Raw genomic sequence first — 15987 nt, forward strand, 5'->3', positions numbered from 1 at the left:
TTCTACCATGGGATAAAACCGTGCCATAAACTGCGGAAAGAGCTTAAACAGATTACGAAAATAAACATAGTTACAAAGGCAGTTACAAAATACCTGTTAAGCAACACATTTTATAGAATGAAAGATTACATAGACACCACAGGGCAGGAATTTTGCAAAAAGTGTAACACATATAAATAATAATGACGACAATATAACATACATCATTTCACATAACACTTTCACACTATGTTTCTTACTTCTTTTTATTCATTTTCTGAAAAACTTTCTTCTGAAGCTATGCAAGGTCCATTACAATATCTTACTCTTTTTATCAGCTTCACATCTCACTCTTTATAGACGGATGGTGACTTGGTTTTCACGTTAATGAATGGGGAGTTGCAGTACACAAAATCAGCCATCATCACCAAGGACCGGAGCCAGCTGATAATGTATGTAGCATCACGTCATGGAGCAATGTGTATATAGTCGGTGTAATGTGTGAAGTGACTGGGAGTGAGATATGAATAAACAGTGTAGGACTAGCCTACAATAAACAGTTTGTTTGAAAAACAGTATTGTACACTGGGGATAGACTGAATGAGGTAGCACTGTTTTAAACAGACAAGTATTCTGTTCAGAAGGATGGAGGGTCTAGTCTTCATCTGGCCATCCTGATTTAAGTTTTCCGTGGATTCTGTAAATTATTTCAGGCAAATGCCGCGATGGTTCCTACTATAAAGCCCCGGCAGACTACCTGTCCCAACCTCGTCAAAGTAGTCCTGTAACTATATAAATATCTTAATAAGTGAATTAAATTATTTTTCATGTTCTTAAATAGCAGCATGAAGACAGGTCCAATATACTGGTATAATTTATCTTGGATGGATAAAACAACTACTACTCCTGCTATTAAACTTGAAATAAGGTCTACCTCTAAGAACAATTACATAAGCTCCTTGGACCTTATTTAATTTTCGCGATATCAGCCATTTCTAAACAGCCTTGACAGTAATATCTATATCATTCATTTTTGCAGTAATGAGAGAATACACTGACTCAGTAAATTGTAAATTTTCGTTGTAATGGACTATTTGAAATTGGAAGTCAGCAGTTATGCTTCGCATTGCTATCCTCAGTTTCAGATTCTGTGTGATCCATCATCCATGAGTCTCTGAACACAATCTTTGGTGGTAATGAAAGTCGTTAAACACGCTGAAGTGGCTATTCCGGGTCATTCCGCGCCGCATTTGTGAATGGAACAGGAACAGAAATGACGGGTAGTGGTACAAGGTACCCTTCACCACTCACCGTACACTGGTTGGCGGAGAGTGTATGTAAATGCAGACGTAGAAACAACTGCAAATCGTGCCGCAAGTAGGAACAAACGGTACCTGTCGTCTGGTCTCCGAGGTCATATTTCTATGATTCCAGCGACTGACACAGAAGGCTGAAAAAAACAGACCCGTTCACAGGATTTCAACGAAGCTCACAATTTGCATTATTTTCCCCAGAAAATCCTTTGCTTTGTTCTGAGCCGAGCGCAAGTACAGAACCAGAGACTTTGAAGCTTCTGTGACCAGCATTCTGCGAATTTTTAGACAGAATAGTTGTGTGGAGATAACAGCGATTGGTTTAGGGCAATTTACACCATTTTGTCGCTCGCTTTCAAAATGACAGTCACAAAAGCATTATTTATTTTGCCGCCAACCAGTTTCAACCCGCGATGGGGTCATCTTCAGGGCAATTTACACCATTTGGTCGCTCCAGCGCTGAAGCGACCAAATGGTGTAAATTGGCCTGAAGATGACCCCATCGTGGGTTGAAACCGATTGGCGGCAAAATAAATAATGCGATTGTCACTGTTATTTCGAATAATTGAGCATTCTGCGACTTCCTGGACTTGCGCCACAGAGTTGAGTCCTACACAATGGAGGCTGCTACACAGGTACGTCTAGGGGCACATAAGGATATTTCAGATTAGGCACCTCTCTACCCGGTCTAGATAACAACAGCTCTAGGAGACCTGGAAGCATTGGTTTAAGTCCAAAGGAGCAGTCCAATGTAAATAAAATACATAGAAAAAAAGTAAGTAAAATGTTCATTATGTCAAAAGAATTCACTGCAACTGTTAATACATTTATCCCACAGTGACAGAATACTGTCAATGTCTTCAAAGATAGAAGTTTGCAGTTGCCTGCCAAACCAAAATCGTGCCACGGCGTGCACCTCTTAATCCAAGGAGCCACGAATTTCTCTGTTCGTGGCTCCATAGAGAAATTCGTGGCTCCAATAATATGAAAATCACTTGGGAAGATGTTGGGGCCGTATGGAGGAAGTGAAAGGGCTTCCCAGAGAATCTCTCGCAGTGAAACAGTCTTTGCACATTGTGGGCGGACACTATCCTGCAACAGACTGAAGCCGTCCATCTACATTCCCAGGTACTTAGACTTGATAGTGCATTTCAGTTTTTCCCAAATGTTCACATACCGCTGTGCGTTAATTGTGGCCCCGTGTCAGAGAAAAATCACCATGATATATACAGAGCGACGTGACTGTTGTTCAACTACGCTGCAGAAGTTCCACTGTGAAGCCCTTATACATCGTCCACGCAGTTCATATCTCCGCCCATGCCATTTGAATATCTTTAGAGCGTTGAAGAAAAACACTTGTGACCGACGATTTACTTCGAACGAAGGGATGCATGCTTGGATGCACTCATGGTTTCATAGTTAAATGCAAACAGTTCTCCATGAAGGCACTGACAGTCTTGTCTCACAGTGGTGTAAATATACGCTGAAAAGCCAAAGAAACTGGCACAACTGCCCATTATCGTGAAGGGCCCACACGGCCAAGCAGAAGTGCTGCAACACGACATGGCATAGGACTTGACTAATGTGTCTGAAGTAGTGCTGCAGGGATGTGACACCACGAATCCTGCAGGGCTCTCCATAAATCTGTACGAGTACGAGGGGATGGAGATCTCTTCTGAACAGCACGTTGCCAAGCATCCCAGATATGCTCAACAATATTCATGTCTGGGGAGTTCGGTGGCCAGCGGAAGTGTTTAAACTCAGAAGAGAGTTCCTGGAGACACTATGTGGCAATTCTGGACGTGTGGAGTGGCGCACTGTCCAGCTGGAACTGCCCAAGTCCGTCGGAATGCATAATGAACATGAATGGATGCAGGTGATGAGACAGGATCCTTACATACGTGTCATCTGTCAGAGTCATATCTAGACAAATCTGGAGTCCCATTTGTTTTGTTCTCAAGAAATCAAATATTTGCTCTCGATATCCACCAAGCATAAACCTGTGACTATGAGGAAGGCTGTATGAGCATTGCAATGGGGATGAGACATGAATCCATCATCTGAGCTCTGACACAAAACATGAAAACATCGTGTGGAAGAAACCTGGCGAAAGTTCCGAAAAAAGGCAAAACTAGCACATCCGACAGGGAAAGTTATGGCAACAATCTTTTTGGAGTGTCAGGGGTCGTTACTCGTTCACTGCTTGCCTTGCAACACCGCAATGAATGCAGAGGGGTGCTGTAATGTGTTGAGGAATCTGCGAACTGCCATCAAAACAAAATGTTCTGTAGTTTTGTCTCGCAAAGTTCCCTTTCTTTACGACAATGTTCTGCCTCATGCAACTCCAATGACCCAGGTAGGGCTAGAAAGATGCAGTTGGGAAGTGTTGCCACTTTCTCAATATTCTCCGGAGCCTGCACCAAGCGATTTTTCACATGGCCCCCCAAGTCAGAAATCATCTTAGAGTTAAGCCCTTCAACACCGATGATGAATTCAGATCAACAGTGAACACCTGGTTACGAACGCAGGACCTCACCTGATCAAACACAGGTCTGGAAAAACTTGGGTCATGTTACCAAAAATGCTTGGAAAAACATGGAGACTATGAAGAAAAGTAACAGAAGCACTGTAAAATTTCAGTAAAATTATTTCAACATCATAAATTGGTGTGATGTTTTTATAAAAGAATGATACTTATGGGATGCTCCTCATAGAAATGATGTTTCTCTGACAGCCAGGGATGGTCTCACAAAGTTAAGTCTAACTGCTAAGGAAGCAGACTTGTCTTTCTAATAGATGTAAATGTGTCCGCGTTTATTAAACTTAAATGTTTACCTAAGCGTTTGTTAAATATTAATCTAGCTCTTGCTTTCTGGACCTGGGGTACAAGTCATTATCAGCATTTGCAGGAGGGTCCCGACTGCTTACATATTATAAGGAAATTAACTGCCCTTTGTAGATATGGGTCTACAGGTGCTGCAGATTTCTTGCACGATGTCATTTTCTGCTTAGTTTGCTGTTTCATTATAAAAGAACCATTTTATTTGATAATTCAGAGTTAACTAATTTCGCCCCCTTGCCCATTATAAATGTATGTTTCTTTCTTTTCTGGAAAAAATTACTTCTGAAGCTGTGTAAGGGATAATGGTAATACCTTATTCTCGCTCTGAGCAGATTTCGCTCGTTATATAGGGCTGCTGATTCATTTCTTCAGCGTAGCGAATGGGAAACTGCGGCAAGTCGAAAATACACAGCATTTGTTTGTGGTGACAGAAGTTACGAATTCCGTGTTCTACCTTTTGGACTGAACATTAGCGCAGGATTTATTTCAGCTTAAAAGTTGAGTTTACGACAGGTGTGAGGTGGCACCATATGACGAAAAACGTAGCCAAACATTGAGACCAGCCACATCTCTGAGCCGCTCAATTAAGCTGAGTGTTGAGTGTAACAAATATATATACACTCCTGGAAATGGAAAAAAGAACACATTGACACCGGTGTGTCAGACCCACCATACTTGCTCCGGACACTGCGAGAGGGCTGTACAAGCAATGATCACACGCATGGCACAGCGGACACACCAGGAACCGCGGTGTTGGCCGTCGAATGGCGCTAGCTGTGCAGCATTTGTGCACCGCCGCCGTCAGTGTCAGCCAGTTTGCTGTGGCATACGGAGCTCCATCGCAGTCTTTAACACTGGTAGCATGCCGCGACAGCGTGGACGTGAACCGTATGTGCAGTTGACGGACTTTGAGCGAGGGCGTATAGTGGGCATGCGGGAGGCCGGGTGGACGTACCGCCGAATTGCTCAACACGTGGGGCGTGAGGTCTCCACAGTACATCGATGTTGTCGCCAGTGGTCGGCGGAAGGTGCACGTGCCAGTCGACCTGGGACCGGACCGCAGCGACGCACGGATGCACGCCAAGACCGTAGGATCCTACGCAGTGCCGTAGGGGACCGCACTGCCACTTCCCAGCAAATTAGGGACACTGTTGCTCCTGGGGTATCGGCGAGGACCATTCGCAACCGTCTCCATGAAGCTGGGCTATGGTCCCGCACACCGTTAGGCCGTCTTCCGCTCACGCCCCAACATCGTGCAGCCCGCCTCCGGTGGTGTCGCGACAGGCGTGAATGGAGGGACGAATGGAGACGTGTCGTCTTCAGCGATGAGAGTCGCTTCTGCCTTGGTGCCAATGATGGTCGTATGCGTGTTTGGCGCCGTGCAGGTGAGCGCCACAATCAGGACTGCATACGACCGAGGCACACAGGGCCAACACCCGGCATCATGGTGTGGGGAGCGATCTCCTACACAGGCCGTACACCACTGGTGATCGTCGAGGGGACACTGAATAGTGCACGGTACATCCAAACCGTCATCGAACCCATCGTTCTACCATTCCTAGACCGGCAAGGGAACTTGCTGTTCCAACAGGACAATGCACGTCCGCATGTATCCCGTGCCACCCAACGTGCTCTAGAAGGTGTAAGTCAACTACCCTGGCCAGCAAGATCTCCGGATCTGTCCCCCATTGAGCATGTTTGGGACTGGATGAAGCGTCGTCTCACGCGGTCTGCACGTCCAGCACGAACGCTGGTCCAACTGAGGCGCCAGGTGGAAATGGCATGGCAAGCCGTTCCACAGGACTACATCCAGCATCTCTACGATTGTCTCCATGGGAGAATAGCAGCCTGCATTGCTGCGAAAGGTGGATATACACTGTGCTAGTGCCGACATTGTGCATGCTCTGTTGCCTGTCTATGTGCCTGTGGTTCTGTCAGTGTGACCATGTGATGTATCTGACCCCAGGAATGTGTCAATAAAGTTTCCCCTTCCTGGGACAATGAATTCACGGTGTTCTTATTTCAATTTCCAGGAGTGTATATATATATATGTTACACTCAACACTCAGCTTAATTGAGCGGCCAAATATATATTTGTTACACTCAACACTCAGCTTAATTGAGCGGCCAAATATATATTTGTTACACTCAACACTCAGCTTAATTGAGCGGCCAAATATATATTTGTTACACTCAACACTCAGCTTAATTGAGCGGCCCAGAGATGTGGCTGGTGTGTGTGTATATATATATATATATATATATATATATATATATATATATATATATATATATTGGTTCCATAGCACGTGGGGGCTAGAGCGAACTATACAAATCTACAGTGTGTAGTGCCGAGTACCGACGTACACCCCACACACAGTCAGCTACATAGTTAGCAGCCTTTGACGTGTAGCGCATACTGTACCAAATTAGGGGGACTCAACTGTGTGGTGCAAGTCACATGCCTTACTGAAAGATTTGGATCAATGCACTGAGATAGATGCAGTAGTTCTAGATTTCCATAAGGCATTTGATTCAGTACCACAGCTAAGTGAGTAGACAGAAGATTTTTTCGTAGGGAGGACGAAGCAAGTTAAGTTCGGAAGTGCCCAAGGGAAGTGTGTTGGGACCCTCGCTATTCATATTGTATACTAATGATCTTGTGGAAGATGTTAACAGTAACCTCATGGGTTTTCACTGTTGATGCACTTATCAACAATGAAGTACTGCCAGAAAGAAGCTGCATAAACATACAGGCAGACCGTGATCATTTTTCCAAGTGGTGAAAAGATTAGCAAATTGCTTTATATGTTCAGAAAAATAGAACTGAGCATTTCTCAAAACGAAGAAACGTAATGTCCTATGAATGTAATGTCAATGAATCACACTTGCAACCAGTCAACTCATACAAATATCTGGGTGTAACACTTGGTAGGGATAGGAAATGAAATGATCACATAGGTTCGGTCGTGAGTAAAGTTGGTGGTTGAAGGAGATCGGTGTTTACCGTCCCATCGACAACGAGGCCATTAGAGATGGAGCAGAAGCTCAGATTAGGGAAGGATGGGGATGAAACCAGTTGCGCCCCTTGAAAGGAACTATCCCAACATTTTCCTGAAATGATTAGGGAAATCACGGAAAACCTAAATCAGGATGGTCGGATGCAGATTTGAAGTGTAGTCCTCCTGAATGCGAGTCCAGTGTACTAACCACTGTGCCACCTCGCTCGGTAAGTTGGTGACTGACTCCAAGTAACTGGTAAAATATGGAGGAAATGCAGTAGGTCTACAAGGGAAATAGCTTACACGCCGCACGTGAATGTTCAAATGTGAGGGAACAGTACCAAATTGGACTAACAGGGGATACTGCACAAACACAGAGAATGGCAGCACGAATGGTTGCAGGTGTTTTTTTATCCTTACGGGGATCTCACAGAGATGATGAAGAAAAGAAACTGTTCAACTCTTGAACACAGATGTAAAACCATTGAGAAAGGCTACTTACAAAGTTTCAAGAATCATCTTTATATGGTGGCTCTAGGAACGTATTATAACCCCACATATCACTCCCATAGATATCGCGAGGTCAAGATTAGATTAATTATAGAAAGCATGGAGGCCGTGAAATAATCATTCTTCCTGTGCTCCATATGTGGGTGGGAATGAGAAATAATGATACCATGCCAGGCACATCACAATGATTTGGAGAATACACATGCAGATGATGATGTAAATGTTACACAATTTCTTTGGGTTTTGTGAATGGTGTTTCGATAAGTGTCTGCGAAGGAAGTCACTTTAAGCATCACTCATTGCGTTTTTCACAGTCAAATACGTTTAATTTAGCAATTCTCTAGTTCAGCCTTATGCCTCTTTTTACACATATCATGCAGCGGTCCCTGTTTCTGTGGAATTTATTTAAAAAGAGTGTGTATCATGGAGAGTCCCTCACATCACATAGTTTTCTATTGGGTATATATTTCTTTAGTGGTTGGTCAACTCTTTTTCTGGGCTTGAGGCAAAATTCCTCTATACACTACCACCAAGAGCTACAGGTGTTGAGTTCTTATCTGATATGACAACAGATATCACATATTTCCATCAGAAGTGAGCTTCTGAACTGTTTCTTCCACGTAGTTCTCAAAAAATAAATTTAGTATTGTTTCACAGGATGTCTTTTCACGCCTGCAACTTATATAAAGGTAACTATCCAGTGATAGCTGATGATCCAAGTCCCTCGAATGAGGCTGTTAGTGCAGAACAAATGTATTAGTGTGCAAAAAAGAAATTTAGTATTGCTTCACGTGATGTCTCGTCACACCTGCCACTTACAAAATGGTAACTATCCAGTAATAGTTGATGATTAAAGTTCCTTTGATGGAGAACAAATGTATTAGTGTCCCAATGCTTTCTCTGTAATTTCCAGTTACATCTGAGATTGTTCAGGTGGTCGATAGGTAGTGTATCAACTACAAATACTATTAGAATTGTATAAATGTTTTTCTCCACGTATAATTTATTTATATAATTTTCATTAACTTCAGCCATGGCTATTTCACAGGCTTCAATTAACAGTAATATGACTCATCGAGGTAAGACCTTGTGGATGTACAGAACACTGAGCCTTACCAAAGAGGTTTGAAATTTTCCATCCAACAGACCTGCAGAAGTTTCTGCATGAGGTTATATGACGGAGAAGAGCGTTGCACAGTCGATATGCTGAACTATATCTCTGAACAACAGCAAAGTGTTAAAGACTTGCAAAATTTCCGAACATGTTTGCAGACTTCCACAAACCGGACACAGCTGTTGTTGAAAGTACTGTAAAACTTGACAGTAAATGTCTAACACTGCTATGCTATTGTCATTTTCTATGCTTTCTGCCATTCCTTAGTTGCTTCTTTATCTTGGACATGTGGTTCTTAGACGCAGTTAACTGTAAGGAGGTTTATGTTGGACTCAGTGGTCTGTAATACATGTTCGTTTATTTTGTATAATAATTGCGTTATATAAAAATTACAGGTTTCTGTTCTGGCATAATCACAAGCACCAGAACGAAAAAGAAGAACAGAAGAGCAGATGAGGCAGTGAGAAAACGTCAGCCAATAGTCCACTGACAAGGACTGCGCCGAGTCATGAGCGACCTCTGGAAGAAGTGAATATAAGAGCTGCTCCTGCCAGCACTGCCTCCTTCCGTCTACCCAATGTGGTTTTCGGCTGTCCTTCTCTACTAATGACCTTCTCCTTCACCTCACTCACCTCCTCGCCGAACATTTAAATTCCCGTCACTCCACCATCCGCCTCTCTCTCAGCCTTGAGCGCGCCTACGATCATGTATGGCATTCCAATCTCCCCTTCAAGCTCCAAACCTTAGCCCTTCCTATAAACTACGTCCGTCTGATCGCCTCCTTCCTGTCACCACCAATAACACGGATTCCAACACCTTCCACCCCTCTGCCGGTGTGCCCCAAGGTTCCGTCCTCTCCCCTCTTCTCTACCTTCTTTACATGGCGGACATGCCACTGCCTTCATCCCCCTTACAACTTCTCCAATACGCCAATGACACTGCCTTCCTTGCCCTCGCCCCTACCCTGCAATGCTACCAACACCTTCTCCAATCCCATCTTGACCGGTTCACCACTTGGTGTAACCAGTGGCTGCTCAAGATTAATCCTTCCAAAACCTAAGCGATCACTGTAGGCAAAAGCACCCTTTCCTTCTGCCTCCTTAATTTTTATCTCACCATCTATGGCCGTCCTATTAACCTCAACCCCATCCTCAAGTACCTTGGCGTCACCCTTGAATGTCGCCTCTTCTGGACCCTCCATCTCCCGAAGATCCAAGCCAAGGCTCGCTCCCAACTCCGTCTTCTCAAGCTCCTTTCTGGGTGCACATGGGGTCTGGAATCCTCCACATCTATAAATCCCGCATCTGCCCGATCCTCTGTTATGCCCATCCCACCTGGATCTCCACCCCTCCTACATTCTACAAGTCCCTTGAAATCCTGGAACACCTTGAGCTCTGCCTTGCCTATCAAATCTGCCTCCCTTCCCCCACACAGATCATCTACGACTTAAGTCCTTTCCCACACCTCCTCCTCTTCCTTGAACAGATACATATCCTTTACACCTCCCGTAAACTTGATCCCCCTCACTTTGCCCAAGGTGGCTTCCACCAACTCCCCTCCCTGATGATGCCCTCGTCCCCTCCATCTACCCCACCTACCAGCTATGACCCTCCCCTTCCTCCTCCTGTGTTTTTCCTCCAGGGCATCCTCTTTCCCTTCCCTCCCTCCTCACTTCCTTCCCCCTCCTCCCTCCCCTCCCCAGGCTTCCACACACCCCCTACCCTCTCCCCTCCCCCTCCCTTCTTCTCTCCCACTGGCATCTTCCCCCCTTCCTCCTACCCTCACCTCTTCCCTCTGGCAGGCCCCCAACTTTTTTATGTGCACAGTATGTTTTTAGTGAACCGGAGAACGTCGCCACCGTGCTAGTGTTTGTCTTCCTGTCAGTTACTCAGTGCCTCTCCTTCAGTGCTCTTCCGTCCATGTGTGAAACTCTTGTGTCTCTGTTGTGTACAGTGCTGAACGTTTTTATACAAACAGTGTGTCTGTGAATGCCTTCATTTATTTTAATATGTATGTCTCCTGTTTTTATCCTCCATGTATGTTTGTTTATATGTGTTCCTGTTTTATGTATGTTTTTTTTGTGGCCGAAGAGCGGCATAGATAGGCCGCTCCCAGCCTACCTTTCTGTAAGGGTTTTAAAATTACAATAAAGAAAAAAGAAAAAAAATGCCTCAGCCAGACATTAGTGCTCCGATGGGCTCAGTGTATGGACATTAATGGTCGGGTGTAGACTGGCACTTGCAGAACAGATTGTAGTGTTCTGTATCAAGTGCTTACTTGGACGTTGTCTATAGCGAAGATCATTTTACTGTTTGCATGTAGCCCTCGTTTGCGGCATTTGCTGTAAATAAAAGGTAAGTATTGTCTATCTGCTTTCTAGAAATTAAACTATTAATGTTATTTACTTGAATTCTTGTATAGCATTCCGAGAACGCAGCACCCTTTCGGCACCGTATAAACGACGTATGGGCAAGATCCAACAACTGGCAATGAGTCTTCAGACGAACAACATGCCGACAGCCACAGAAATTCGTGTTTTTTGTGCTGGCGCCTTCACTCTCTCTTGTTTTTACTTCGCAGGGGCGCATATTGATTAACAGTTTCTCGTCGTTTCTGCTAATCGGTGTTATCTAGTGGGCGTTGCAGAAATTTTCTTTGCTTTTTTCATTTATTTGTTGCATTTGTGTCCTCCAACATGCCCACCAATCCTGTCCCGCCCCTGCTCAACTGCCGCAGCCGCAAGCGTTAGATGCCACACAGCTAATGCAGATGTCTCAGTTTCGGACGCAGCAGATTTCGTCTCTACTCAACATGGTGCAGCAGCTACTGGCTAACGCTGCATGCCCGACAGAACGAGCACCGCCTATTACAGCTGCTATACCACCTTTTCGACAATTTAATGAACAAGACGACGAATGGCTCGAGTGGTTGCCTCAGTTTAACACCCACGTCATCATCCACAATGTGTCAGGTACTGTAAAACTTCCATGTCTATTATCAACGGTAGGAAGTGCAGTGTTCAGCCTTATCCAGAAGTTATATCCTAACTGTTGGCAGGAGAGCCAACACCGTGTGATTAGAGGAAGCTGAAAGGCACGCGTTTTAGCTCACGCAGGCTGGCGTGAGGTCTGGAACAGGACAAGGAAATTAGAATTTAGAAAAACGGACGTAGCTGGTGGAATACTTAACTTTAATCCATTAATGATGAGCGTCGCTCTTGACAGTACATTATTCACAATATCAATAGTAACTGAACATGGCGCCTTGCTAGGTCGTAGCAAATGACGTAGCTGAAGGCTATGCTAACTATCGTCTCGGCAAATGAGAGCGTATTTTGTCAGTGAACCATGGCTAGCAAAGTCGGTTGTACAACTGGGGCGAGTGCTAGGAAGTCTCTCTAGACCTGCCGTGTGGCGGCGCTCGGTCTGCAATCACTGATAGTGGCGACACGCGGGTCCGACGTATACTAACGGACCGCGGCCGATTTAAAGGCTACCACCTAGCAAGTGTGGTGTCTGGCGGTGACACCACACTAACGCCACTCCGAGTGAACTGTCGTACGACCAAGTAGTACAGTCCCTAACTATTATGACCAACAAGTGAATGTAGTAGCAGCTAGATATCAATTCTTTAATTAAAAAAAGGTCAGAACATAGGTATCGCGAGTGGGTAATAGATTTGCAAGGTATGGACAAGAAAATGTGCTTGCGGTGCTTTATATTCAGATGTTATGTTGCGTGATGTGATAACGTACGATGTATCTGATGTCAAACTCGGAGAACAAATTTCGAAACAGTCCGATCCATCATTTCGGCAGGTAGTGCAAATACTAGATCAGTACGATCCCGGTGCCTTGTCACCTCATACATCTGAGCAGCCAGCTACTGAGTCCCTTGCTTGCGATTGCCCCATTCTGCACCGGCAGTATGCGCTGGCCAAGCCGAGTAAACACCACATTTCCACAAAGCGTAAGTAGTTCACTAAATAGGAGGCTACACAGGCAAACAAGAGTTAAGTCTTACCCTAGCTGTTATTCACGGCACAAACGCCAAGATTGTACCCCCCAACAGGCTCAGTGTTATGCTAATGGTAGGAAAGGACTTGTACAATCCGTATTTTTGCAACGGAACAAACATAAGAATTCAGCACAGTGGGAAATATGTGAAATTTCAGTGGGACAAGGGTGCCTCTGTCACACTGCTCAGTCGTCAAACATATGAACTGTTTGGCACCCCACGCCTGTCTATAAACAGCACGTAACTTTAAAATGGACAAGACATTCCCGTTCTCGAAAGAGGTACATTGCCTGCCATGTATCGCTTGCATATGCGAACAGGGACTTCTACAGCGATGCAATCACGCGAGATTGAGAACATATTTGGCCTTGCTTCTTTTGATTTGTTTGGCTTTAATATTCAGAACAATGTGTCCTCAGTGTCTGCATTCAATGCAAAAGACAGTGTAGCTAGCTTACTAAAATTCCCGGAAAATGCCATATATGCTTTCACCAATCAAATTTTGAATGATCTGAATAACCGAACACCACCCATTGGGATTTTTTGTGATCTCTCAAAGGCTTTTGATAGTGTAAATCATGAAATTCTGCTAGACAAGCTCAAGTATTGTGGCATGAGTGGGACAGTGCACAAATGGTTTAATTCGTACGTAACTGGAAGAGTGCAGAAAGTTGAAATAAGTAGTTCTCATAACATGCAAAGATCAGCACATTCCTCAAACTGGGAAACTATCAAGAATGGGGTTCCACAAGGGTCAGTCTTGGGTCCTTTGTTGTTCTTAATATATATTAATGACCTGCCATTCTATATTCATGAAGAGGCAAAGTTAGTTCTCTTTTCTGATGATACAAGTATAGTAATCACACCTGACAAACAAGAATTAACTGATGAAATTGTCAATACTGTCTTTCAGAAAATTACTAAGTGGTTCCTTGTAAACGGACTCTCACTGAATTTTGATAAGACACAGTACATACAGTTCTGCACAGTGAATGGTATGACGCCATTAATAAATATAGACCTTAATCAGAAGCATATAGCTAAGGTAGAATATTCCAAATTTTTAGGTGTGTCCATTGATGAGAGATTAAATTGGAAGAAACACATTGATGATCTGCTGATACGTTTGAGTTCAGCTACTTATGCAATAAGGGTCATTGCAAATTTTGGTGATAAACATCTTAATAAATTAGCTTACTACGCCTATTTTCACTCATTGCTTTCATATGGCATCATATTTTGGGGTAATTCATCACTGAGGAATAAAGTATTTATTGCACAAAAGCGTGTAATCAGAATAATAGCTGGAGTCCACCCAAGATCATCCTGCAGACATTTATTTAAGGATCTAGGGATATTCACAGTAGCTTCTCAGTATATATACTCTCTTATGAAATTTGTTATTAACAACCAAACCAAATTCAAAAGTAATAGCAGTGTGCATAACTACAATACTAGGAGAAAGGATGTTCTTCACTATTCAAGATTAAATCTAACTTTGGCACAGAAAGGGGTGAATTATACTGGCACTAAAGTCTTTGGTCACTTACCAAATAGTATCAAAAGTCTGACAGACAACCAACAAGTATTTAAGAAGAAATTAAAAGAATTTCTGAATGACAACTCCTTCTACTCCATTGAGGAATTTTTAGATATAAATTAAGGAAAAAAAGAAAAAAAACAAAAAATATTAAAAAAATAAAAAATTAAAAACACAAAAAAATAAAAAATTGCTATATTAACTTAAGTATGTTGTTAAATTAACTTAATTATGTCATGTATTGGAAAATTTGACTCGTTCCACATCATTACGAAATATCGTATTCATGATCCATGGAACTAGTATTAATCTAATCTAATCTAATCTTCTGAAGGTTTACGCAAGATTAACAATTTTGTTGTACCTATTACTCTGAAAGACAATGCTCTCAGCCAAAATCTTACCGAGCCCGACCTGTTCCCATTGCATTACGGGACAAAGTCGCTGCTGAATTTAAGGAATTGCAAGATAACAGAGTTATTATGCCCATATAAGCTAGTCAATGGGCAAGTCAACTGATTTTGCTCCCCAAACCCTCAGGTCGCATTCGCCTCTGTGTTGACTTTTAAGTCTACGGTCATCCCACAAACTGTGATTGATACTTACCCATTGTCACGCCCAGAGGCTCTCATGGACAGGTTAGGCGCTGGTTGCCACTTTTCAAAAACTGTTTTGTGGAACACATCTATCTTCAAATATCGCTTGATGAAGAATCTCAGTGTGTGTAGTGAATAATCATTTGGGCTTGTTCCAATATTTGCGTTTGCCTTTTGGCAGTGCTTCTGCACCTGCCATTTTTTCAACGTATTTGGAACAGCTGACTGCACAAGTGCCGAACTGCTCAAATTATTTGGACGAACTTTCATAGCAGGTAGTACACTTAAACATATTGCAAATTTACGTGCTTTGTTTCGTGTGTAATCTGCTGCAGGGCTAAAGTGTAGACTGGACAAGTAATTTTTTTGAAACCTGAGTTGCAGTATCTTGGCCATGTGATAAGCCGGCCGGAGTGGCCGAGCGGTTCTAGGCGCTACAGTCTGAAATCGCGCGACCGCTACGATCGCAGGTTCGATTCCTGCCTCGGGCATGGATGTGTGTGATGTTCTTAGGTTAGTTAGGTTTAAGTAGTTCTAAGTTCTAGGGGACTGATGACCTCAGAAGTTAAGCCCCATAGTGCTCAGAGCCATTTGAACCATGTGATAAACAGTCAAGGTGAACATCCTCTTTAGTCGCATTTGTTAGCCATACGAGACTTGACAGTTCCACGCAATATCACAGAATTGTAATCTGTCTTAACTATTATATTCGGTTCATACCGAATGCTGCGTGAATAGCGGCTCCATTGCATCGCTTGCGTCGCAAGAACGACTCGTTTCTTTGGACAAATGAGTACCAAGTAGCTTTCCAAAAATTTAAAGATGCATTGCTCAGCGATCTATGTTTAGTTTACTTTGATCCTGACAAACCAGTTGTATTGCATATTGACGCTTCTTAATACGGAATCGGTGCAGTGCCATCGCACAGAAGTGGTGATAAAGACAGACCTATTGCCTTAGCATCAAAAGTGTTGTCCAACGCTCAGTGTAACTATTCACAAACTGAAAAAAAGAGGCTTTGGCTATTGTGTTTGGATTCACAAAATTCCACCACTATTTTTATGGCAGAAAATTC

At 43.4% G+C, this 15987-nt stretch overlaps 1 protein-coding gene across 6 annotated transcripts in view; it reads right to left on the bottom strand.

Moving 5' to 3' along the window:
• Window positions 1–15987, bottom strand: part of LOC126210369 (zinc finger protein 583-like) — a 230306-nt gene that overhangs the window by 42199 nt on the left and 172120 nt on the right. The window lies entirely within an intron of this gene.

This window comes from Schistocerca nitens, chromosome 10 (assembly GCF_023898315.1).
Source record: "Schistocerca nitens isolate TAMUIC-IGC-003100 chromosome 10, iqSchNite1.1, whole genome shotgun sequence".
NCBI classification, from domain to species: Eukaryota; Metazoa; Arthropoda; class Insecta; order Orthoptera; family Acrididae; genus Schistocerca; species Schistocerca nitens.